The 25,578-nt window shown below is 34.4% G+C and overlaps 1 protein-coding gene across 15 annotated transcripts in view; it reads left to right on the forward strand.

The window, feature by feature from the left end:
* dachd (dachshund d) overlaps window positions 1–25,578 on the forward strand; it is a 245,506-nt gene that overhangs the window by 996 nt on the left and 218,932 nt on the right. For all 15 annotated transcript variants that reach the window (XM_073912271.1, XM_073912270.1, XM_073912280.1 and 12 more), the window contains exon 2: window positions 407–498. The gene's annotated coding sequence lies outside the window, so the exon portion shown is untranslated. The remainder of the gene's footprint in view (window positions 1–406; window positions 499–25,578) is intronic.

Raw genomic sequence — 25,578 nt, forward strand, 5'->3', positions numbered from 1 at the left:
TTTGCAATCATTTCCCCAACATATTTTTTTTTTCGCTTGTTGCTTGTTTGTAAGCGAGAAACACAAGTCTAATGTTGCTCTCTGGGGAAAAGTTCAATATAATTTGTTAATTAAATGGATTAATTTAATTACAGTAGCTCCAAAAACATTCATCAATATAATTGTTCCTTGTACTCCAGTTTAATTAATCTTTAAGTGAAAACAAGTCCGTTTCAAATGTACATAATACTTTCCTACATAAACCCCCCACCTCCCCCTGCCACCCCCCCCCCCCCTGCCTTGCTATTCATTTTCCCTCTCTGATCCTCATCGCACAAAAGCCTGTCGGTGTTTGTTTGATTTTCAATGATACAGTGTCGCTGAAACCAAACATTTATTACAGCAATTTAATTTAACCTCTCAACAGGCTTTTACAAGACGACCAGAGGGATAGTATCAGTGAAAGGCACTCAGTGTTCAGTTATTAATCTCCCGCCGCCGTTGGCCCTTTCATAAAAGGTAAGTATTATCCAAACTCCAAACATACCACTGCCATTCAAGCTGTCTCAAATTTCATCGCAATGCAGACCAGATAGAGCTCAATTCGTCCGTGCAGGCCAAAATAATAAAAGATAATTTGGGCTAATCTGCCCAAGGAATGTGGAGTGTTTGATGTGGACAGTGGTGGATCTTCAGTTGAAATAATTGCATATTGACTCGGTTGGCTCAGGTACGCTCCTTGGTAGATTACAGGTGTTCTTTCTAGACAACCCTTCCCTTGTTTAAGAAAGAGGCACAGAAAGGATTCATCTGAACGCTGGAATGAACAAAATTATATGGGAAACCGAGTGTGCATCCAATGAGTAAGATAGTTAAGAAGTTCTCCATAGAGTTTTAGTGTTTTTCTAGTCTTGTGAAAAGCACTGGTTTTATTTGCAAGGGACCTATAGGATATATAAACTCTTTTTACGAGGTACGTGCTTGGAATTTAATGAAATGTGCTTATAGAGAAATAATTCCCCTTTTTATTTCATAGTACATGCAGATTAAAAACAACAAAGGAGTGTTATATGCAGGTACTGAACATACACCCGTTGTAATTGCACAGTTGTTAATGAAAAGCACAGAGAGTAAATAAATCCCTCGTGTCATGGAACATGCACATTTATTTTTATGTTTATACTATTTATAATTCATATAAAGCGGGATATTTCACATTCTGAGGAGAAAACAAAAATAAATTCAGAAAGTTAAATTCAGTAGCACTTTAAAGTGCTGTAATTATACAGTAATAACTTGATGGAGATACAGTTTTTAAGATGCTAGCATTTTTCCTGCTTTGTTAGATGTTGCTTGCATGTGTTAGCATGTTTTCTGGTATAAAGTAATGACTTACAAATTCTCAGATTGCTGTAATTGAGTTGTTATTCTCAGTAAAACTCAGGAAGATGAAAGAAGTCTGCTGTATGATGACTGAAATGGCCTTAAACAATAACTAAATGTTACGTTTTTAAATGTATGCACAATGTATTCAGGGCTGTGTTTCCCAAACAATGACATATCTTGTGGCTGAACTATCAAAGTAACATGCATTGTTTGGGATTGTTTATTTATTGTTTTTAGGACATTGTTTATTTAATTTTTTTTCTACTTTTACAATTGACATATCCAAATCACTGCTGAAATGTTCTAACCAATAGACGCATGTCATACAGATACATTTAATAAATGACCTATTATAAAATAAAGTATTAACGTATGCTATATATTTTTGTTTTCACAAGCTTGGAGACGTAACTTAAATTCTGCTTTTGAATAATAGGTCACCTATAGCTTTCTTCATGAGCCAAGGGTGCGTTCAAAGTAGCATAAATGCTTTCAAAATGCACTACGAAGGCAATGCAATTATCAATATGAATTTCGATTAAACTAAACGATAATAAAAGTACTAGGAAATCAAACTACATCCAAGAGAGATGGCTTTAATGTTTTTGTTTAAATGTTGGAATGTTTAAAAAGAATAGGGCATATGGGATAACTGGCAACACAACAGGAACTACAGCTATAGAGGTGCAGTTGGAAGTGTTTGTTGGAACAATGGATTTGGGAGACGCCAAATCAACAAACTATGTTTGTAAAAACTGAATTGCAAAATGTAGTTGGCTAACAATAGTTTTCGGAAAAGCACCCCTGCACAAGCTCGGTTTTGTGGTTCTAACTGTGGGACACTTGTAATTTGTCATTCAGGGTTCAATGTGCATAATAAGCATTAACATCATCACCACTATATTTTTGCTTTTAATTTACGTAGATTTTACTCTGTAAATGCATCAACCTGCTTTCTGTCAACTTATTATAGCTGCCTAAATTAATGTAATGTGTTGTGTTCTCACATTAAATTAGGCTCATGTTGCAAATTAATATTCCATGGATGGCAAATAATTTAGCTTACACTTATAAACATCAAAATTGCATTGATGATCCTACATTTTTAATTTAAAGGCTATAAGGTGAAATAAATTTCACAGCATAATACTGATTGCTCACTACCTTTGAGTACTTTTTGAAGAGATTCGTTTTATAGGACAGTACTTGGTCTACTTGCACAATTTTTTTTGGCTGTAATAATGATAATAATAATAATAATAATAATAATAATAATAATAATAATAATAATAAATAAAATGAATTCATTCATTCATTCATTTTCTTTTTGGCTTAGTCCCTTTATTAATCAGGGGTTGCCACAGCAGAATAAAATTTCAACTTATCCAGTATATGTTTTATTTACAGCTGCAACCCATTACTGGGAAATACCCATACACTCGTACACTACGGACAATTTAGTTTACCCAGTTCTCCTATAGTATATGTTTTTGGACTGTGGGGAAAACCGGAGCACCCGGACGAAACCCACGCCAACACATGGAGAACATGCAAACTTCACACAGAAACACCAACTGATCCAGTCGATACTCGAACCAATGAACTTCTCGCTGTGAGGCGCCATCGATACCCACTGCATCACTGCGCCGCTCCAATAATAATAATATAATATAATAATAAACTTCATTTTTAAATAACGCCTTATGCATGTCAAGGCATTTTAAAGACATAAAATGCAGAAGTAAAAGTATGAATATGAAAAAGTGTAATAATAAAAAGATCTAAAAATCATATAAAAGTCAAATAAAATCCAATAAAAGCTACCCTAAAAAGTAAGTTATAAGAGATTATTTAAAATATTTATTGATTCTGCATTGCGAATATCAGAGGATAAAGAGTTCCACAATGTAGGTGCCAATGAAGATAATGCCCGGTCTAGATTTTAGCCGCGTTGACTGAGCACATTAAAATGACAGATTAAAAGCTCAGGTAAATATTGTGGTGCTAGACCATTTAAGGCATGATAATACTGTACTTTTACTTTTTTAGTGCTCTTTCCAGCCCATTTTTTTGTTTTGGAAGGTAGCAAGATTGTAAAAGATTATTGTAAGTGTGCTAAGTTTCTTTAATTAAAAAAAAAAAATACTTGATTCATAGGATTTTTAAATAAATTTGCACAAAACAGAAAAACAAGCAATTAACACCAACGACAACAAACATTCCCAACACTTATTTTCCCTTTGTGGCTTTAAGAGAAGGCAATAAGCTAAGAGTCAAGGTTCAAGTCCTCAGGCGTCATACAAATGCACAGCAAATGTATGTATAGGATGTATACACAAGACAGATACTGTAATAACTGTACAGTACTGTACAGTAATATTTATTTTAAAAATTATGTAAATAAAATATGTTAAAAGGAAATTAAGATATATATGATATGATAAACATAAAGCGAACCATTCAATGTGTAATAGCAGGAAGGTTCTTCAAAAACCTTTATTATAAGCAAACCCATTGTGTTTAATGTGAAAGGCATACCAATGTTATAGTGAGAGGAAAGAAAAAAACGCTTAAAAAAACTTTAAACTTAATTGTTCAAACTTGAACTAATATTATGTTAATATGTTAATTAATGTTTATTAACAACCTGTATTTACATCATGGTTAAAATTATTTGCTTCTAATTAACCCTAATTTAATTGTGTTGCTATACTTAGTACATATAGCATAACACCGTATGATAAAATGTTAGTGAATGTCCATCTGACAAGTTGTTTTTGTTCAGTTAGTTATCTTTATCTTCAAGGAATTTCACTCCACACACTGATACCCACTCAAGAGAGTTTTTCTTGGGAAATGAAGATGATTCATAATTTGAGTGTTGAAACAGTGAGCTAAATTTGTGCGCTTATCACTAACTCATTGTTTCAAAACAATGTATCCACTGTTTGAGCGCTTTGTATATTTAAAGCAATTAAGGAACAGCACAGTGATGCTTTGCTCAAACATTCAAAGCTTATCATAACGAGTTTCACGCTGCTACGTGGGTAAATATTTGTAAGCTTCATGGAGGACGTTTTGTAACAGAGAAGCGTCAAATCAAGAGAACATCTGTCCAATTGCTGCATCAAACGAATAAGATTATAATGTTGTAATGTTCACTGAAGGCTCAGATCATTATGCCTCTATTCAGCTGTGAGATTGGAGGCGAGCGGGAAAAAATCCTCTACAGAACAGATGTTATGTGTGGAAATAGCTTACACTGGCCCCAAAAAGTATTTAGACACTTAAGCCACAAGTAAATTACAAAATCATTTTTTATTCAGCCAAATGGCATCTGCAGACAAATGATTTTCTCTGAGCTTACTTTCTCAGACATTTTTGCAAGTATATTTAACCAGCTGTCAGATCTCTCCAACTTTGAGGAATGTAGTCAACATAGGCTCATTCTGAAAAAATAGCCCTATATATATTTCTGGAGATCGGGAATAATGTAGCCAGAGGAAACTATGGCTACATTTCATCTTTAAAACAAACGCTAAGGGGTAATATAATGCCGTTTCTTTTTGCGCTTACCAGCTGACTGCTTGCCTCTGGGTAAACGGCTTTTCTGCTGTTACCAGTTTGTCCAGTGGGTCTTCACGTACGTCTGAGGATTTGAGACGCAGAGAGTAATTGAACTTGACGATAGAGTTCGAGTCTGGTGAAGAATGGTTCAAGAAAGAGGGTAAGACAAAAAACAAAAGTCAGACAATAAAACAAACAAGTAAATAACATGGTGAAAATGTGCTAAATAAAAAAAAAAGTGGTAAAATCAGGCAAATGTTTTTCTTTTTCTGGATTGCTTTTCAAAACACTGTCAGTTGGCTTTAGGGAAGTGGGTGGGCGCTGGTCAGTCGGTGCTTTTGAAAACACTATCAGTTGGGGATGAGGGAAGGGGGTGCGTAGGGGTATCAGTCAGTTGGTCAATCAGTCAGTCGACAGCGGCCTCTGGTGGATTTACCCGAGAAGAGCAGGTGCGAATGGCACTCACGAAACAAATTTGATATCTACACATCGGCTTCCGGCTGATTCGCAAAAATAAAAAACTGCAAAAGAACTGGCACTCTCCAGAAATATGTAGGGGAACGTAATCAAAATGAGCCTGGGTTGCATGTTGTTCTAATGCAGTAAAAGTCATTTATAGCATGATTTTTAAATGCAAAAAAATACTCTATATGATTTAATTGCTCAGAATATTCATGGTTTTCTGTTTTTTTTTTTGGGACATAATTTAGAGAAGTTTTTTTCAAACTGCTTGTTGGAATCTAGCATTAGAGGCCTGTGAAAATATTTGAAAGAAAAACGCAAAAATATCTTTTAATTAAAAAATCATAATAAAAATTGACAAAAACACGAGATACAAAATATATTTTTTTTACAAGAAATCACATTTGTTTAAAAGAAACAAAGAAATTGTAATTGGATTTAAGTAATTTAATATCTTTTATAGTTAAAATAAAAATAGGGCTGCACGGTGGCGCAGTGGGTAGTACGATCGGCTCACAGCAAGATCACTGGTTTGACTGGTTAGTGAAAGTCACTAACCAGTCACTAGTGGAAGTGAAAAGTCACTGGTTTGAGCCTCAGCTGGGTCAGTTGGCATTTCTGTGTGGATTTTGCATGTTCTCCCCGTGTTGGCGTGGGTTTCCTTCAGGTGCTCCAGATTCCCCCACAAGTCCAAAGACGTGGTACAGGTGAATTGGGTAAGCTAAAATTGTCCGCATAGTGTAAATGTATGAGTGAGTGTGTATGGATGTACACCAGTGATGGGTTGCAGCTGGAAGGGCATCCGCTGCGTAAAACATATGCTGGAGAAGTTGGCGGTTTATTCCACAGTGGCGACCCCAAATTAATAAAGCGACTAAGCCGAAAAGAAAATGAATGAATGAATGAATGAATGAAAAGAAAAGTACAATACAAAATAAAATAATTAGTACATAAAACGATTGAATAAGTTTAAAATGATACAAAATTATAATAATAAATTCACACAAATGAGATATAAATATATTATAAAATTTATTTTACAACTGGTAAATGAATATAGCACTGTACTGTGTACAAAAAAATACCTTAATAAAACCATTTAGAAGGGTTTTGTTTTAGGTATCCCTCATATGCAAGGATAATCATATTCGAAGGTCTAATAAATTAGATTTAGAGGTTTTATTAGGTAAAATAATAGCTTTAATAAAACATTTTACTTTAACATAACTGTAACATTTTACTTACTGACTATGAGTAGAGCCAGACGGAATTTGCGGAAATGTTTTGCTATTTCTGCAGAGAACTTTGTAAAAAATCTGCAGGTTTATGTAGAATTATTTTGGGAGTAAAAGCTTAATTTGTGAAATAATAAAATCATTTTTAACTAAATTTCAATTAATTTAATTAATACATTTTTATTTAATGTTTAAAATGCAAATCTTATAAGATTCACTTTATTTGGTAATCAAAGCAAGTCTCATTGAATAGATCTACTAAAAGACAGAAAATATTACTTTACAAACTGTATTTTAAATCAAATGAACATTTTAATATTAGTCATTTATTTCACTGAAATTAATAAAAAAATGGAATAAATATAAATTTACACACATTTACACAAGTAAATAAATAGACTAAATTTCTGCGCACAGAGGGCCTAACTGTTAGAAATGTGAACGTTACCCATCCTAAGTCTACTAACCCTAACCCTATACCTAACAGCTACAGCTATTACAGTACTTTTAAGGCAACTATTTTACATGTTGTTGCAACATTAATCATACTAAACAGAAAATCTAAAGGGGGCCAAAAATAGCATGCACCCGAAACGCTGGATGAATAAATCTCTGAGCTGAAGTACATAAGAATAACTCTTCCCTCTGGAGTCTCTGCATTCCCATCCATTAGCTGATCTGTCCACACCTCCTCCTATTCATTCATTGGCCAGATTCCTTCAGACAGACCCCTAATCACATGACAAAGCTTGTCTCTATTAGCCTCTGTCCAGCCCTCCCTTCACTCGCTCACATTTGCCTAGTATTCTTCTTCTTATTGTTGTGCTAATGAATTATTTGACCAACAGTATTATTTACTGTCATGTGAAATGCGCCGGTTAAGCCCCGAAACTGACGTGGAATACTATGATAAAGCTAAGCCTCTTCTGGCTCAAGTCAATAAAATGTGAACAAAGGGGCACCTTCACCATTAAAACCATCAGCAGCGGCTTGTGGAAAAACAGAGCTGCCAATCAATGCACCGCTCCAAAGGCATCTGCTTAAGCATGTTGTGCAGTTCTAGTGAAAAAGGGGGGAAATTAATTAGCTTTTATTAGAAGCATTGATATAGAGAGCTCTTTAAATAGAGTCAGTGTGTCATGGGAAATTGCTCAGTGTGATTGTTCTGAATTGAGTGTAATCATAGATATACTGTACAGTATGACACACTTCTTAGGTGCTCTGCACGGTTTATAGAGTTGACCACTTTTTTATATAGTTGATCACATTTAAAAATATGTGTCTATAGTAAACTGTTTTAACATGTATACAATCTTTTCTTTACTCAGTTAAATTCAATTTATGTTTATTTATATAATAACACTTATACAATGTAGATGTGTCAAAATAGGTCTAGTAAATTGAAGCTGTGTAAGTGAAAATCAGTTTAGTTCAGTTCCGTGTGGTTTTAATTTTACTTCTTAAAGTCCAAACATTGAAGAACAAATCCATCTATGCTCTGCTCCACAAGTCCCAAACCAAGCAACCCAGTGGCGACTGTGGTGAGGAACAAAACGGGACCAAAGTGAAGGAAAAAAAAAAAAAACCTTGAAAGAAACCTGTCTCAGTTGTACATGACCATTTCTTTTTTGGCCATATTTAATATTATATATTTATATAATGTGTATTTTCATGCTGCCATTATTTTTTTTAGCTATTGGGTTTTGTTTGGTATATAATTACAGTCAAACCATAAAATCGTGAAATTTTTAGATTCAGTATTTTTTCTGGACTTTGAACATCTTTTGAATATTGCTGTTTATGGAGGATGAGAGAGCTTCTGGATTTAATCTTAATTTGTTTTCCTGAATACGAACGAAGGTCCCGGGGCATTGGAATGACACGAGGGTGAAAAATTATGTAATTTAGATTTTTTTGGGGGTAAACTAAAAATAGAAGATGGTTTTAAAAACAGAACATTTTGGCTCTTATTATTATGCTAGCGCTTATTTCAGTGGTCACTAGTAACTAATCGTATTGTAATTTTTTTCCCGTTAATTTGCGATTTGGATCTTACATTGATAATCTGATACATCAACTATTCAGTTTTGCTTAATATGTATTCCAGCTGAGATTATAGCACAGTATAAAACCAGATTCTGTTAACTACTGTATATTCATTAGATGCTAGAACTTATATTTATCCAGTTTTTATATTAGTACTTAATAAATTGATGCTAGTTTTTATTACATTCTAGTATGTATAGATTTTACATAATTTTTATTTATTAGACACTAGTACTTAGTAATTAGCAGCAAGTTACTGTATTTATTAGTTTCTAGTACTTATTTTTTAATTCTTACTAGTGAATATTCTAATCTTACTTGTCACAGCTTCTGTTTTACTTGTCTTGAGCTATGAATAGTCAAAAATGGTCACAGTAGTTTTAAATTCAATGTGTTTTAAAGACACAAGAGTGTTTTTGGGGCTTGCATGAGTTGTGAAATCTCAGGGCAGGGTTGTGGCAGGAAGGTCATCCAACAGTAAAACATGTTAGAGTAATTGTATCATTCCGGTATGGTGATCTCTGACAAAGAAGGAAATATACCAAAGTGAATGAGTAAGTAACAAACCCACTGAAGTCAGAATTATTAGCCCCCCTGATTTATTAGACACCCTTTATTTTTTTTCCCCAATTTCTGTGCAGAGAGAAAAAATTTTTCGCAGTGGGTAGCGCTGTCGCCTCACAGCAAGAAGGTCGCAGGTTCGAGCCTCCGCTGGGTCGCCGTTCGAGCCTTAGCTGGGTCAGTTGGCATTTCTGTGTGTAGTTTGCATGTCCTATACGTAAATTGGGTAAGCAAAATTGTCGGTAGTGTATGTTTGTGCATGACAGTGTATGGGTGTTTCCCCATGATGGGTTGCAGCTGGAAGGGCATCCGCTGCGTAAAACATATGCTGGATAAGGTGGCGGTTCATTCCACTGTGGCGACCCCTGATTATTAAAGGGACTAAGCTGAAAAGAAATTGAATGAATGATTGAATGAATAATGACATCTGACTTTTTTTGTGGTCACTCTTGACTTGTCGTTTGTTTAGTTTTGTCACTTCAGTTTTTGCTTTCGCATTTTGATTTGTACACTGTAAAAATTACTGTAATTTTAACAATAAAAAACTGCAAAAATGTAGAAAAATTAAAAATCTGCAACCTGGTTAACAGTACAAGTACATTTCCTTAATATAAACAGACTTTCCCACTGTTTGTCATTTTGTTGACATTAATATGGTACTTTATTTTCTCACCAGTGATGTACATTAGAGTTTTATGTTACATCTAATGTTGATAAATGCATTACTTTAATTACATGTGTTTAGAAAATATGTAATGAAATACTGGAGTTTACCAGAAAGTTTTAAAAACTTTTTTATGGTTTCTACAATTTATTTTTTACAGGTAAAGTTCTGGCAACCGTTTTTTATTACTGTAAATTGCATGGATTTTTTAAACAAAGTAGCTGAAAAGCAAAACAGAGCGCTCCCTTTCACCAACTGCCAACCCTGATTCTACATGCTGAATCAGGCAAACTTTCTCTTGTGTGAGCCTGATGAGCAATATGGCACAAGTATTTAATGAATTAGCTAAATAGAAAAGATAGTACCTAAAGAATAAGGGCTAGAATAATGAAAGCAGATCCTATATGGTTTTTAAATAAAATGTTAAAATGGCTTGCCATAGTATTAGCGGTAGTTGTATGTGAAAACTATATCATTTGTTATGTGTTATTATAATTTTTTGTTTTTGTGTATTATTATTCACAAAAGTAGCATTTTCATGTGCAAACATTTTTAACCTGGCATAGACAGGATATCATACAGACATACAATACGTTAAACATTTTCCCAAATGCACAATTCAAACTTTCTGCTGTTCCACTTATAAAAAAATAAAAAATCTGTCAAATATGCAGTGAATGAGAACTCATCACAGCCGGCTATACATTAGGCATCATTATTTTAATTATTATTCCACCACAGGTCAGAAGAAACAAGGTCCAGAGCAGTAAACTCACCATGTTTCTTGATCGCTATCCAGTTGTTGAGATTTACCTGGAGGCATCTTACATTTCTCGTGATAATTGAGGATGCTTTAGTATCAAATAGTACAGAGGTTTCTTCAGAGGTATTAATTAGGATTTTATTTATGCAGATCCCTGAAAAAATTTGCATAAAATCTATTCCACAGATGGGTTTATGGGAGTAATGAATGTGCAATGCTGGTATAACATCTGGTTCACCATAACAATGCTTGTCCTTTATAAAGAAAAAAAAACATAAGGCATAAATTTGTTAGAATATGAAAGAATATTATTGAACAACTTTACGAAACATAACCGCAGGATCATCATGCAAAGTCAAGTATCTGTTTCTCAAGATAAAATTACTTCCAAGTTATTTATGTGGATGTTTTTTAAAAAACTGATATATGACCATCCTTATTTTTCCTTTAAAATATTTTTAATTATAGATCTGCAAAAAAAATTTTTTTTGTCTTAACAAATCATTCTATGATGTAGTGATAAGAAATAGCAATGGTCTTCTTGAAAATAGACCCAATTTAGTAAATGTATTTATTACCTAGTTTAAAAAAAATCATAATTGTGTTTTTTTTTTTTGTTCCTTATTTCCAAGATTTATTATGCTACATTTAATACAGTGGTTTTAGTTTTACAATTCTGCTGAAATGTTTTTTTAAATATACAAATGTAGCACTATCTGATGAAATATGCACTAATTTGCATCTATTTCAAGAACAGGAATCATTGGAATTGGATGGTGAGGTTTTTGACATTTAACGTCTATTTTTTTGGTTTTTTTTACTTTTATATATCAGATAAATACTGTTTAAAATATTGTTAGCAGCCAGGACAAAACCTCATGTTAATAAGAACAGTATACAAGCTAAATTGCATATAAACAAACCAATTAAAATGAAAATAATGCATAAATAAACTGATGTATTAATGTGCTTCTGAAGTGGAGATTTTGTAAAAAAAAATAGATAAAAAAAAATTAAAAAATTCGGAAAATTAGGGATAGTGGATAGCAGATAGCAGACAAGTACTTTAATACAAGAACATTAGCCTTTTTTCGGTTTAATAAAAAAAACAAAAAAACGTTTCCCTCATGATTTACAGATGCCACCAACTTAAATGACATTCAGTTTAATATAGGTTCAGGCTTACTTAGAACAATAACCATTTGAAGACATATTCAAGACTCTTTAAGATCTTGTCCCCAATAGACATTATTTTTAATTTAAATATTCCAGATTTTGCCTCTATTATTCAAAGATTTTTACCCATTTCTCAGGAAGACGTTTTTAATCATTTTAAAGTGTAATAACATTGAATTCTTATACTTATACAGTTGAAGTCAGGATTAATAGTGGGCGATTAATTCTGACTTCAACTGTATGTTTATATAACTTGTATAACTTATTCTTTTAAATATGTTAAATATTCTGTACAGATCAGAGTAAGTATGTTTTTTGACATAAATATGATACACTGAACAATGAAACATTTTGTTTTGACAGGAGAAATAGAAAAATATTTGGATCTAATTTATATAATTTTATAATATATATTTTAATATATATAATTTTTACTAGCTAAACAATTTTTGATGGAGGCTGTACCCGCTTTAACATTCTACAGTATCTAGTATGTACTGTACTGTACATAAAATCACCAAAAATCACCAAATCAGGCATCTTTTTTGACCCTTGTATGATGTCATTTTAATGATGTAAAAAAATACATTTATAAAATAAACTTGACTAGTTATGCTGTTGTTTCAAAACTGTTGTTTTGTTTTCCCTTTCTCACTCGAGTGTTTTGCACTTCTGAAAGAAATCCACAATGCAAGCAAACTCACTTCTTTTGGCCGAAGTGCCAGTTGGCACGCGGAGCCCGAATGCGGACGGTTTCTGGGCATTCAGCAAGATCTCAAACGGGGGGCGCTGTGCTCTCATCCTCCGCCGGCTACAAGGTCACAAGAGTATTGATAAATCACACAGCTGTGATTCCCCTCTGACAGCTCAAACTAACATCAACCTGGATGGGAGAGAACAAAAGACCATCAAGCGGCCCTTTTCTTGACACTTTTATTCAATCACGGCCAGATTGCTTACGACAGCAGCAGCAGCTGTTTTGTCTTCATCTTTCCCCATTTGATAAAGTGTGTCAAGTCATATTTTTTGTAAGTATTTCACGTCACCCCTGCTGCGTGAAAGCGGCTCCCGTTTGGCATATGTATTCCACATGAGGGGATCATCAAATGGGTCAGGGTTTAATGACATCCCTTCCAAGGTCATCAGCCATCTAAAAGGGAAGCTGCCACAAAGCTACAAGCTGAGGGTCAAAGATAAGAGCGCGCGGGGAGATATCGCAGATAAAAACCAGAAAATTAAACAATGAGGCAACGCCGCCACGCTTTGATTGTGTTGTTTGGTGCGATTGTTATTTTGGGTGCACCAATTCACAGAGTGTCGATGTTAACCTTGTCCTCGCAGGATAGAGGTTACTGATAGGACTAACACATTGTTTGTTTTCGAGCTCCCAGGAATGGGATTTCCATTCCCCTCTTCGGGTCCAGTTATAGATTGCATTTGCAGCAGTTGTTTTGTAAGGCCGATGTGTGATCACAATTACAGATGATTGAATGCTTTCTGATGGGGTGAGTGAGAGGTGAAATGACAGCGGGTCAAAGTCTTGTGAGAATATCATATCGGTTCAAGTGGGGAAACTGTTTATATGGGACGTTTCTTACCAGAGGGTGGTGCTGAAAGCTATATTGTTTGGGGAAATGCTCATGCTTCGTTTGGGGATTTGTGTTTGGAGAGACTTATGAAACTGGTTTGATTCATTCCTGTGCATTTGGAATTCTGTTTCCAATGGCAAACGTCTGCTAATGTTATCTGTGGATGAAAAAACATCAAGCGGTTTTTGTAGCTTGAATACAAACAGCACTTTTCAAGCCCATAACAACTCTTTGAACACTGTAGCGATTAATTGAGTTTAAATGGTCAGACGTGCAATCTGGAAAGCACACACCATTTATCAGGTAGAGATGACTTAACTCTCGAGTTGGACAGAGTCCCAGTTTTATAGTCGACGTTGAATCGTTCCGTTCACCACAAAAACAGATGCACTGTCCATATGCTCACCTCCAGCGACGGAGGATTCAAGCAGCCCATCTTCTTCAGGTTAAGAGATGAATGGCAATCAGTCATTAATCCCCTGGTATCTCCTCTGTTTAAACGCTTGGATTGCTCGCCAGTACTTTTATTTAAATTTTGTTCAGCTCTTTAGCATTTCAAAGATCTCACTGTTTGACTGAATGTGCTGAGTGTGTGTACCCACCATCTTTTGGGGACAGATTTGCACCTGTAAAAACAAAAGAGACCTGACGACGTTTTGAAAAACTTCCTTTTAAAGACATCCTCAAAACACATTTGTAAATTCAAACCCCTCAAAATCTATTTAATGTGATATAAATATATAATTAAATATCAAACATAATTCTTTATAACTTATTAGGACAGTAAGATCTGACTTTGCTTAGACAAAAGTCTTGTCACTTAACAGAAATAATGTATAGTATAAAATATAAGGTCATGGTGCAGTGGAAAAATAATAAATATTGTGTATGCCCCCCATGAGCTTGGAGGACTGCATCCATACATCTCTGCAATGACTCAAATAACCTATTAATAAAGTCATCTGAAATGGCAAAGAAAGCGTTCTTGCAGGACTCCCAGAGTTCATCAAGATTCTTTTTATTTATCTTCAATGCCTCCTTCTTCATCTTACCCCAGACATGCTCAATAATGTTCATGTCTGGTGACTGGGCTGGCCAATCCTGGAGCATCTTGACCTTCTTTGCTTTTAGGAAACTTAATGTGGAGGCTGAATTATGAGAAGGAGTGCTATCCTGCTAAAGAATTTGTCCTCTCTTGTGGTTTGTAATGTAGTGGGCAGCACAAATGTCTTGATATCTCAGGCTGTTGATGTTGCCATCCACTCTGCAGATATCTTGCACACCCCATACTGAATGTAAACCCAAATCATGATTTTTCCTTCACCAAACTTGACTGATTTCTGTGAGAATTTTGGGTATGTTGGTTCCAATAGGTCTTCTGCAGTGTTTGTGATGATTGGGATGCAGTTCAACAGATGATTCATCTGACAACTTTTACAACTCTTACAACTTGGATCATAACGAGACTTTGTCAGGTGGTGTATATGTTTTTATTAAATAGACTTGTTCTGCTGTTATATAGCTAGTTTAAATTTTATAGCCAAAATCCTGCAAGAAAAAGTGTATTGTTGTGATGTTATTTATACAGGTAGATAATATATTATATGTTTGTCCTGGACATGGGAAAACTAGGTTGCTGTTGGTAGTGGCGTTAGTGTGGCCAGCAGGGGTGCTCAACCTGCGGTCTGTGTGAGTAACAATGCCCCAGTAAAGTGAAGGGGACACTATACTGTCAGTAGGCACCGTCTTTTGGATGAGACGTTAAACAGAGAACCTGACCCTCTGTGGTCATTAAACATCCCCTGGCACTTCTCATGTCCTCGCCAAAATTTTTACATTGGCCCTTACCAACGGCCTTACCAACTTATGCAATGTGTGGCCGTATGGTAAAGTTTCCTGAAATAAATCTGCCTTACCAACTTATGGAATGTATGGCCGTATGGTAAAGTTTCCTGAAATAAATCTGGGAATATCAGGATGCTGTGTAGTTTATGAAATCAATGAAATCCTAGTAGATTTGACATCATGCTGCTTTGTTTACCACAGTAACCAAATCAACACCATTATTTCTGCTGTTCTCTAGACGCCAACCTGCTGAAATAGCTAGATTTAATAGATTTTTATTCAGTATATGAATAATGTTTTAGTTTTAGATTAATTTCTTACATTAATATTTAGTAAATATACTGTAGTTTAAAATCCCACCAGTGTTTCCAGTTGAAAAGTGGTTATGAGGTCTTAAAATGTATGGAAACTCTTAAAAAAGGTATTTAAAGGCATTGAATTTCACTCTCTTATTCCTCTATATACTCTGATAAAATCCCATAGTTTTTTCCATAAAGGAGTGCATTTCTCTTGATTCTTTGGACATTTTTTAAAAATTTCAAGTTTGACTATTAAATGTAAGATTTTTTTTTTTTTTTTGCTTTGTCTTCTTTATATGCTTTCTGGAAAAAATAAAGAGGGATACAATTTTCACAACCAGAAAAAGTAGGTTCAAAATGTCAGCCAGTTTCTCCAAGCTTACATACTTTTAATTGTTAAAAAAAAAAGAATTTCCCCCTTAAAACAAGTATGTAAACTATCCTGAATACATGTTGTTGTGTTTTAAGCTTCTCTGGGAATGACAATTAAGGTAAACCACAAACCAGTGGATTAATATTGTAAAGCCATAAAGTCTATGTATCCCTCCAAGTGAGGTGTTATCTATTCACATGAGACTTAATTAAAGAATATTTATCCAGTTTAAATCATCATATTCTGAGCGCTTTTAAGACTTCAGGCTATGGCCAGCGTTGCTCACTGTAAACCGTGTGCTGCTACAGACTTTGTTTATTAGTCCTCAAGTATTACTTTATTTTTCCAAGCATAATAGCATACAGTAGTGAAATATAGCAGCGCTCCTGTGTAATTACAGTTCTATTAATGTCATTTTACAACCATGACACGCTGCGCTATTCACATACATTCAGACTGTCAAGGACGATGTTTGGAAATAGTCTGAATATTCATTAAGGGACACATTTTCACCAGCTCAATGACATCTTGCATTTCACAGACGATTGTGAGACGTTTCAGATAAATGACTTTTTTTTTTTTCTATTAACAAGTCTGTGCCCAGCATTATCAATTCATAATGGTTTTCTTTCCAGCATTCTGCAGCTATACCTTATCAAAGAATAGCAGCCCTTCCGAGCTGGGGACTCATTTTGTGTTGAGAAAGGCCTCCTGAGATCGACAATATTTCTCTGAGTGCCATCGACATTAGCAGACGTTACAACGACACCATGCTGCTGTGAAAGAAAGTTTGTAGCATGTGGTTTTCTCTGGATTTTTCTATGCGTGGCTTTTGAAATGTGATCAGTTTTTTTTTGTAAGTAATAACTTAAGTTGATCTTTTATTTATTTTGGGAGGCTTTTTATACAGTACATTGCCTTATTGATTTAAGCTGAACAGGAAATGAATGAGAGGAAAAGGGTTATGGAATTGGGTCATGGCATAGGCCTCTATATAAAATCAGTTTTCTCTTTTTAGTCTCATTTTTGTTCCCTAAATTCTGTTATTCTTTTGGAATTCTTTATGAATCCATTTTTACTGGTTACATTTTTTTCTGGACTCAAATTTAATTGGTAAAATACATTTTATAAATCAATAAATTATAGAATTCATAAACTATCATCAGTTTAACTATTTTTTTAGAAACCCCTGTAAAATAAATATAACCTAATTCTGCAATTATTTCTTAAAATAATTTTTAATGTATTACATGGAACACTGTACTGTGCAATAGTGAAATGAACCTAGGTTCATTGGAAATATGTGCCTCAGTCTATTTTTAGGTTTTGTTGTAGGTTTCAAATGACAGATCCACTAGAGGGCACTGTACAATTTTTGCAAATCTGAAATACATCACTTAGGCCTAATCCTAACCCCATAGCCCTTTCCCTTTCTAGTTGAAGAGAATCGAGACACCCCTACCGCTTCACGTGAACGTGCAAAACGAGGGGTAGGGTTGTCTCAATTCTCTTCAGCTAGAAGGCATAGGGCTAAGGGGAAGGGCTAGATACGCCTCAAAACGTAGATTTTTCAGGAACACACTTGAAACCAAGGGGTAAGAAAATTTTCCAGAATTCAGCAGCCAAAACGGCTGCATGGCTGCACCTGGAAGTCAGGAGATGCACAAGCTAGTATTTTTGTCATTATTATGAATTTTTACAACAAACATCATGTTCGTGTTTTACCATCATGCTTAAAAAACACACACACACACACACACACACAAAAAATCTGCCATCCATAAACCCTAATAACTCCTAAATTGTGGTCCCATAACATTCTGACACTCGGTGTAAATGCACAGTACAGTTGCAAACTTATTGCCACATTACATTGTTATGATAACATGATATATACCTTCAGTGATTTCCTGAAGTTACTGTAAATAACAGAAAATGACGCAACTGGACACAACTACAACAGTTGTGATCGTTGATCTCATATGTAGTGTGTGCAGGTGCTGTAGTGGTGTCTCAATGCTTAGAATGTAAAGGCGAAGAGCTTCAAATTTTACCCCTGTTTTAAGGGCCAAGGGGAAGGGGTAGGAGTACAAGAATAGAATTGGGATTGGACTTTAGTGTACATTTTATTTGTTTTAGAAACATGTATGTTCACGAGAAAATAGGGCCTGTCATACAGCTCAACAAAGAAATCACTGACATAAACCCTTCTCTTAACCGAACACTTTTGCCTTGATTTCACGTTGCTTTTATCTTTATTGTGCAACTGTGCTTCACCAGACTTAAACCCAAGTATGCTGCATCAGAAGGACAACATCGTACAAAGTGAGCTACTAAGCAAACTGACCGCACCAGAAAAGTTGTCCATATGAACTCTTAATATTAAGGATGTCACGAGATCTTGCGAGATTAAATCGGATAAATGTAGGTAAAAAGTTGTCTCGTGAGTTGAGATGTTAGCATGATTGAGCGTGAGGGTGAAATTAGCAGTGAAGATTGGAAGCAGTATTGAATTTGAACTGCAAATCAAGTGCTTTGCATACACCTGGTAAGGGTGGCCTCTGTGATGCACATGTCACTCAGTTGGGCAGGGGGTGTGACGTAACTGCTTTTTTTTCTCAGCGGTGTGAGATATGCAGAAAGCCACATTATTGAAGTGCAGTACAGATATGTAAACACCACAATTAAACTATTATTACCATTGTGTATGACTTCTAGCCACATTTTGCAACAGGACAGTCCACATAGCTGTTTGACAATGTATTCTCTGCACCTACATCCATCTCTAAGAGCACACACATACTGAACTGCTGGAGACTCAACACACCCGCCTTCATCATTATAAAACACGTTTATGCTGTACAAGAAAAGCGGCGTTTGCTTTTCATGGTTCAAGTGACCACATTCTACACAAGTGATAAAAACGCTTTTATATTGTCATGTAGCACATTAGGATGCCTACTGGTTGAAAAAGAATATGGCCAAATGAGAGTTCTGTCATACACTATAGGAAAACAACTTGTCAAAAAGAAAATAAAAAAATGAAACCATGCAAACAGAATAAATACAGAAATGGAGAAAAGAGCACTCTTTTATTATCCGCTGTCAGTCAGCGCCCACTCTTTTTTTCCCCTGGTCATTGCACCTTTTGGGGTGTGTAGTGTAAATGCAGACAATCGGATACGAGTCACCTTTAAAAGGTGATAAATATAAGCAGGTCATCAAAAAAAAAATGGATACTGTCACAAAAACCGAATTGACTACCAATATCTGCAATGTAAATACTCTGAAATTCTATAGGGGAAAAGCCAGTCAGTAGTTTGCTATTTTCCATTTATATATTAACAAATATTTTGCAGTGTTCACGTTCATTGCATGGAATTCAACATAAACTAATTTAAAACTATTGCATACATAAAATTTTGGGAATATTTATGGAAATTGCATACATAAAAATTAAAGTGTTCAATAAAAGTATTAAAAAAACACCTAAATTGTTTTGCATTTTGTGATTTAAAATAATAAATATATTTTTAAATCTATTTTTCATTCATATATTAGAAAAATATTATATGAAAGCAAAATAATATGCTATAATAAAATGATCAAAGTAATGTTCTGTATCTATCTATCTATCTATCTATCTATCTATCTATCTATCTATCTATCTATCTATCTATCTATCTATCTATCTATCTATCTATCTATCTATCTATCTATCTATCTATCTATCTATCTATCTATCTATCTATCTATCTATCTATCTATCTATCTATCTATATATATATATATATATATATATATATATATATATATATATATATACAGAACATTACTTTGATCATTTTATTATAGTATATTATTAACGAAATCCAAAAATTATAGTATATTAAGAAGGGGTGTGATGAGACATCTACATCACGAGACGAGACAAGGCAAGTTTATATATATATATATATATATATATATATATATATATATATATATATATATATATATATTATAGTTTTAGTTTTAACCATAATTAAAATTATATTAAATTTAAGATTTTTTTTATAAAATACTGATAATAGAAAATAACAAAAGGCACAACAAAGGTGTTTATTTATATATGCATTTTCAGTGGTATAGTGTGGATGGAGATGCATTCAGAAATGCTAGATGAAACACCATAAATTGTACATAGTGTATGAGTGTGTATGGATGGTTTCCCAGAGATGGGTTGCAGCTAGAAGGGCATCCGCTGCTTAAAACATGTGCTGGATAAGTTGGCGGTTCATTCCGCTGTGGTGACCCCGGATTAATAAAGAGACTAAGCCAAAAAGAAAACGAATAAATGAATAAAACGCCAGTGTGGACAAAGACCGTTTTCATCAAAAATTAAATTTTAAAACTAAGACGTATTAGTGTAAACGGAGCCCTGTGTATTATTTGGGATGGGGCAGAGGGTCGCAATGCCGGCTCAGCATGATGATGTCTATTGGTCATCAGTGATGGACGATAGCATGGTCTATCGACCCAACCCTATTACATGGTTCTGGGGTTTTTGCCTCATGGATATATCTGTGAATGCTCATCATGTTTAGCTAATGTCCTAGTAACTTTTCTTTAGAGCTAATGTAAATAAAGTGACTTGCTAGCCTTCGGAGTTTCTCAAAAAGTGAACTCCGAGTATATGTAAATGAAGCAATTTTGTGTTAAACATGAGATAAGTAATTTTGACAGCCTCTGTGATCTTTTGTACTGCGTGTCAGTGATTCTAAAATGACCTGGCAGGCACAGAACATTAACTCGTTGGTTTTATTTGACAAACAGTAAATACACTTTAAAAAGCAAAGCCACGTATTTCTAATTAACCCAAAAGTACGGTTTGTTCTGTGATTCCAGCTTTGTGGCATATTAAATCGCACCACAGATGACTCGGACCAACTTTGAGGAAAGCTAAAACAAAAAGCCATAAAATGATCACCACCGCTCCCTGGAATGACAAGTATTATCAACAAAAATTAATCAGCCGCATCTTTTCATGAACTCAATTAATAATGTGCAACAACAGGGTCTTTTTTTTTCCTCGGGATGAAAATTAATTAGCAGTGGGAAGGTCACTCCGAGACGCTGACATCACTCATCAGAATGGTGTGGCAGTTCTAATTATTTGTCTTCCAGGCTTGGGTGATCAAAAATTATTGCAATACCTGAGCAACATTTAGAAAAAGCCGTGTTTTAAACCCGTTTAATTAGACGTAGCTATTTGATTAATGCCATGTAAGCATTCCAGTTCAGCCTCTTATCAGGATTCTGACAAGTTTGCTGGTCAGTGTTCTGTGAAAGACGTTTCATTGACGCTAACCGACTGTTTAGTATCTAATTCACTCATTTCACAACAATTAAAAAGCTATTTGCTAGGAGAGTACTTGTTGATATCAATAAAGATGTTAGGAAGTTTGACAAACCACCCAGTGTCACAGAGTGCTGCTTTATGCATCACAAGAAGCACAAGTGACCACAAATGCTGAACGGCAGACTTTATTCTGACAGATGTGCTGCACCAACACATTTGCCGCCTTATATATTTTTGCTTTTTTGATGTCAGCTATCCTCTGCTGTCCTGAAATACCTGTTTATTATTTCCATAATATTTCATATATGAATGTTTACTCTACAGTAAACAAAACAAATTATAACTAAATTCACACAACTGAAAATAAGAATAAAAATCACTTCTTAAATTACGTTAAACTGCAGGGATCCATCAGGGTCCCATAATAGAATACACTCGTACACTACAGCCAATTTAGTTTATTCAATTCACCTACAAAATAGTGCATGTCTTTGGACTGTGGAGGAAATCTGAGCACCCGGAGGGAACCCACATGGACAGGAGGAGAACATGCAAACTCCACACAGAAATGGGAACTGACCCAGCTGGGACTCGAAGCAGCGACCTTCTTGCTGAGAGGTGACAGCGCCTAACACTGAGCCACCATGTCACCCCATAATGGAATTCAAATGTATACAAATTAAAAATATATGAATGAAGCATGTAAGCTTCTGACATTATTTATGAAACGGATATGATATATTGTCAAACAGCTGTTAATTAACAGATATTTTATTCATAAACTTTATCCGTTTTAACTGTTATTAAGATTAATCTTAAAATTGAACAAATTAGATTGAAATATTGTTAACTTAGTAAATTAACAAAAACAAGTCATTACTTTTTTAATTGATTAATTATTTTTTGTCTATATATTAAATATTGTGATAATATTTAAGCAAAGAGAAATTGCATATTTTTTGTAAATATTAGGAACCTCTCATATAATGATAATCGCTTTTCTAGATTTTTAATTGCTTAATATTAGCCCCAAACCTAATAGTAAATACGTAATTGTATGAACTTGAAAATGACCATCTTGGTAGAAGTGCAGCATTAAAAAAGGATTTTGAATCAATTCCACCTCTACCTCCTAAAGCTAACCAATCATACAATATAAAGAAAGCATGACAGACAAGTGCAACCTGCTATAAATCTTTGTGTTAAGAGCCAATGTACATTTAATTTCACTGCTGCACAAGACATTTTTATGCTTGTAGTCACTAAAGAGAATTACAGATATTACAGGAACGATTATTCAATAAAGTGTAGTGATTTTTTTGTTTAGTTTTTTTACTCTGAACAAAACTAAATGCAGTCATTTCATAGTAAACTGTGAATTAATTGTGTTTAATAATATGACAACCAAACACACTATAAGCAAAATTAGGGATCCATTGATATACAATTTTTTGATTACGATAAAGTTAAAGGGATAGCTCACCCTAAAATGAAAAAAATCATTTACTCACTCTATTTGTTCCAAACATGTTTTTATTTGTTTGTTTGTTTGTTTATTTTTAAAGCTTAAATGAAAAACAAAGCAAACTTCAATGAAACATCTAGATCTGACCTTTTCTCAAAATCTTTGACAAATTGCAATTCTGAAATCCTGCTTTTTTTCATGGTGATAAACCACACTGCCAACACCCTCTTTTCTATAGTGTTAACTTTTTCTAAAGTGTACATATGTATGCAACATGTTAATGGTATTATAAGCACAAATCCAAAGTGTGGAGACATTCCATTATTTAATTGCAGATCATTTAGTTTCATATTGGCTGATGCTTCCAATACTTGGATGCAGACTTGGATTTGCAAGCTGCATATCTCAGACTTGCAATGTCAGACACATTTACCTTAATGCAGCTAGTGACATTACTGTGAGGTGTAGGTTTAGGGTTAGGTGCGTGCATTAAAAAGCATTGCTTGCAGCTCACCTTGCAACTGCACCAAGTCTGCATCCACACCCCTCGATGCTGATAACATTAAAATAAATTAGCCAACCAGATGATTACTTTGAATGTTTCCAAGCATTTCCCAAATGCGTATTAACTAATGGTCCATGTACTTATCTATAAGACTAAAATGATAAAGATTTTTTATCTTTATTTTATATCTTTTGTCACTTGCAAGTTATGCCATTTGTAATTTTCAATGTAATATACTTTTAAATCGCTTAAATTACATTATAGAATAAAAATCTGCATATAATGCATAGTCCAGAATAACCTGTATAGAATGTTCTTTACTAATGCTCTATAAACATTTTATAATATTATGGATACCTGTTGAATATGCCTGCATGCTAAAGTCCAAATCAACAGTAGATTTGTGAACTCCCAGCAGTCCCGAGTCCAACTCCACTGTCGGCTCAAGTATCCCTTACTCCAACCACATCAATTCATATTACCTGCAAATTAGCGAAGTTCTACTTTCAGGCGCGCAGTACATTTGATCCAAATAGACTTTAAATGCCATTTCTGTTCCTATTAACCTACGGCGCGGCGTGGCAGATATTTCCATGAGGGTGTGTGGATGAAAAACAGGGGGCTAATGGCTTAGTTGTGACAGCGCTTCTCATGATGATTTATGATTCTGTGTTTAACTTGATTACTCCACTGCTGACTCTGAATACTATTTCAATTAGTACACTGAAGGTCACATCGCCAAATCCCTCCATAATCTATTCCTATTAACACTAATGCAGGGAGTATCCATATCTGTTCACCCTTGTTGATTCAAATCATCCCTGTTCCTAACAGGAGGCTTGTTTACCAGTTTACTGGTTTAGACATTTCCGGGATGGTAATTTTCAATCCTTAGCATATCATTAGCGCTCTCACTTTTGACACAGTGGCGAAAGGGACATCTCAATAGAGCCCATTCATCTTTCAATACTTTTCATTACGCTTCTTCTTTCAAGTTACTTGTTTAAATGAGCATTTTATACTCAGTAACTGGTCAGTTACCTTTTTTTACCATCACTTTTGTAATCAGATTTTTTTTTTCAGTGTATGACATTATAAAAATAGCAAATAATTTAAAGCAGAGACTTTATTTGTTATAGTTTTTTATTTTTATTTTATATATATATTTTTATATTTTTTTTAAATATCGACAAGATATGTACGCTCTAAGTTTCTTTTAGATTGACCTGCACTTTTCTTTTAATGGAAGTAGTTGAGAGAAACCTCAAATATACTGAGTAGTAAATATACTATTGTAACAGTGTTGTAATTGCCATCATTTCACTTCTGTTACTGTATCTGACTTTTTTCAGAGTATAACCAAAGTCGCTTTAAGGCAAGTCATTTCACTTGGTGGCCACTTTTGAAATGCCTCACAAGACAGTATGCTTGGTCATTCTTTCAGAATGAGGAAACATCAAATTCTCCAAAACTGTTTGCCAAGCTTACGTTTACATTACTGTACATATTTGGAATTACCAATAAAGATAAAAAAAAAAAAAAAAACGTTTGAATCAAACAAAATTTGCTGTTTTTTTTCCAGGTTGCCTAAGCTAATGTGCATGAACTCTAAAAGAACGAGATCACGACACAAACCTCATTTACGGCCATTTTACACCTGCTTATCCACTGGATAATGCTTTGTCAGATCGCACTGCTCCTCTGAAATAATGTACAACTTGATCTTGATGGTGAATCTCCTCCAGAAAGGAAAGTGACTTTTTGTTTACAAGTTTGAGTAGTTGTTGCTGTCATGTGATGTGCATTTGACACCTCGTATTCGTTTCATGTAAATTACAAGATCAGAAAACTTTGGTTTTCAATTGTAGTGGGTTTATTTTAAAGTAGAGCTTTGTGTGGATATTTTACTTATGTCTGTTAAACAAGTATTTGCTGAAATTCCATAAAAGCACACGTCTGGTCTGAGCTTTTCCCCAAGAAAAATCATCAGTCTATTGCAATCGAGGATTGGCTCCTGTACTAGTAAGCGGGACTTCATTCACCATATTGACGGTTATATTTTTCCCCATTTTAAACTATACGAGTTACATGTCGTATAGTATAACAAATGAAGAGTTCAGATGCAAGAACCAGAAGTGCCATCTAAATTTTTTTTTTCTTATTTTGAACTTTTTTTTTTGTTATTTCACTTTAAAGGCAATGCAAAGAACCTATTTTTTTCGTCAAAGTGGATTTACTTAAGGAGTTTGCAAAAAATACTAATTTTAGAGGAAAATTTCAGATGGCATTTAGAGGTTTTTGCATCTGAACTCTTCAAAAAAA

The sequence above is a fragment of the Danio rerio genome, chromosome 9, assembly GCF_049306965.1.
Source record: "Danio rerio strain Tuebingen ecotype United States chromosome 9, GRCz12tu, whole genome shotgun sequence".
NCBI lineage: Eukaryota > Metazoa > Chordata > Actinopteri > Cypriniformes > Danionidae > Danio > Danio rerio.